The sequence below is a fragment of the Solanum stenotomum genome, unplaced genomic scaffold (genome assembly GCF_019186545.1).
Source record: "Solanum stenotomum isolate F172 unplaced genomic scaffold, ASM1918654v1 scaffold23267, whole genome shotgun sequence".
Classification (NCBI taxonomy): Eukaryota; Viridiplantae; Streptophyta; class Magnoliopsida; order Solanales; family Solanaceae; genus Solanum; species Solanum stenotomum.
Window position 1 is genome coordinate 106,745 of NW_026027418.1, and position 2,775 is coordinate 109,519.

Genomic DNA, 2,775 nt, shown 5'->3' on the forward strand with positions numbered 1-2,775 from the left:
TATCATTATGCTTTTTTAGACTAAAATACTCATGCATTTCTCACGTTTTTTTAAAGAATAATAATGATGATTCTTGAAAAAATAAAAATATCATGCTTTTGTATCTCTAAATTGTCAGCAAACGTTATATCTGGTAATAAAATATACTAATTGCTATCATTCTATTATTTTTGTTACTTAATCTAAAGTATTCATGCATTTCTTGTTTTATTTTTTGCTGAATAATAAAGCTTATTTTTGGAACAACAATAAATCCAGATACTTCTGGACTTCTAGAAAGTTTGATTAAAATATCTTTTGATATTTTTTTATTTAATAAATATTCATATAAATCTCAAAACTTAATAATTAAGGTAAATATTAAAATAATATGATAAATTTTCTATATTTGTTTTTACATCTAGAACCATCTATTTACTAGTATAAATATGTGTGACCTTAATCAGTCGTAATCAAGCCAGTTCAAAAACACTTTATTCATTAATAAAGTTCTTTTGCCTAAAATCTTCATTCTCCTTCATGGATACTTCTCTTTTCACCAACCAAAACATGAAAAATTTGAAGAATGAAAGGTCTCGTGTTCTTATAGCACTATTTCCAGGCCAAGGCCAAATTAATCCATGTCTTCAATTTTCCTAACAATTAATCAATTTAGGCATTAGAGTCACTTTAACCACGAGCCTATCGACTTTCAGTAAAATAAAAAAACTTCCAAATGTTGAAGGATTAAGCTTTGCTGCTTTCTCTGATGGCAAATTCCAGTTAAGTTCAATTGATGAGTTTCATTTGTTCTATTCTTCTGTAAAGTCCCGCGGATGAAAATTCATTTTCAATTTCATCCAATCAAATGCAAAAAATGGTACCCCTTTTTCACAAGTCATATATACTATTATCATGGAATGGGTTGGTTTAGTGGCCAAAAAAATTAATATCCCATCTACATTATTTTGGATCCAACCTGCCACAGTTTTTGATGTTTACTATTATAGATTTACGAACTATTCTGATTATTTCAAAAACTATGATGCTAAGGACAGAATAATAGAGTTACCAGGATTGCCCCCACTTTGTCCAATTGATTTTCCTTCTTTTGTGTTTGATGACGTGGAGAGTTCCAATCGGGCAGTTAAGTCTATTAAAAGACAAATTGAAATTGTAACATCCGACAATTTAAAATGAACATGAAGAAGCTTGAAATTTGAAGTAGTCACTTTTGTAAAAGTCCAGAATCTGGAAATTTGGCTAAATTCAAAATCTGGAAATTTGGCTAAGTGTGGAAATCAGTGAGTTTTTGGTCAACTTTGAGCAGTCATAACTCCTAGCTCAGGATGATCTAGGAGTAGTTCCAGTTATTTTTGGAAAGCCCTTGGAACGATCTTTCCAACGCCACCGAGTTTGCTCAATTCCGAGTTTGTATGAGTGAGTTATGCCCTTTGAAAGTTGGGCATTTGGCAGGGAGTCCGTCCGGAAATTTAAGGGCATTTTGGTCTTTTCACAAATCAATTGTTTTGGTTATATTAAAGTGTTAGACTAATTTTATATCAGTTTGTCTCATTTTTTTTGAAGAGTAAAGAGTTAAGGTTCTTGAGAGTGAAGAAGAGAAGAAGAGGAGAAATGGGAGATCAAGCAAAGATTCTTCAAGATCATTGTGGATTTTCGTCGGGGGTGATCCCTATCAAGGTATGTGAGTTCTTAGTGTTGGGTGGTCCTTTCCCCCCACACACTAAGCTCATTTTTATGATTTGAGAAAAGATTGGAATTGTTGTTGAAGTTGTTAGTTGTTGTTAGTTGTGTTGTTAAAGTTATTGTTGGTTGTGGGACATAATTGGGTTGTGTATTTGAGTTGTAATCTCTTGTATGTTGAGGGATTTTATGATCCTTAGTGTTGGTTGGTTCATACCCCCACACACTAACTCGTTTTTAATTCCAAGAAAAAGATTTATGTTGTTGAAGTTGTTAGTTGTGTTGTTGAAGTTCTTGCTGATTTGGGACAGGATTTGGTTGTGTTTTGAGTGGAATCCACTGTAGGTTGAGGGGTTTATGACCCCAAGTGTTTGGGAAAAGAACCTTTGAAGTTAAGAGGGTTAGAGTTGGCATCATGAAGGAGAAAAGGAAGGCTGCTTTCAGGGAAACAAGTCTGTGTTGCAGCTGTGTTCCCTCTGCGAACAAAATCTGCCCTGTTTTCAGAATTTAAATTCGTAATTCTTCTTAAGTTTAGTTGTCCTAAATTATTCCTAAACATCATGGGGTCCTTCCAAACACTAATCATTACCCTTGAATTCGTAATCCAATTTAAGGAGAGTTAGTTCCAAGTCAAGTAAAGTTAGAAGTCAAGTGAAGTTAGTTTCCAATTCAAGTGAAGTTAGTTTCCAAGTCAAGTGAAGTTAGTTTTCAAGTCAAGTCGAGTTAGAAGTCAAGTGAAATTAGAAGTCAAGCTTAGAAGTTAAGAAGTTAGTTCCAGCAAGTCCTCCAAGCTTTTCAAGAGTCTTTATTGAACGTTTTAACTTTATTCTAAGGCTCAAGTTGCAAGTCAAGTAAAGATTAAAGAGTCAAGAGTTTAAAGTTGAGTTCATTTCTCAAAGTTATTAGGGAACTATGTATTCCCAAAGAAGTTTTAAAGAAATGTCTTTACATCTAAACAAGGTTGGAAACTAAGATTTCCAAAGAGTCTTCGGGATAGTTTTTTTTGAGTAATTATCTCAATCAACAGGAAGACATATGTTTTAAAAACATAAGAGCCAGTACATTTTTAGGAGTAGTATCGAGCACCAAATT

General features: G+C 33.1%; 1 pseudogene; it reads left to right on the forward strand.

Annotated features, from left to right (window-relative positions):
* Positions 1 to 549: 549 nt before the first annotated feature.
* The window catches only part of LOC125851183 (UDP-glycosyltransferase 75C1-like), a 4,052-nt pseudogene continuing 1,826 nt past the window's right edge, over positions 550 to 2,775 (forward strand).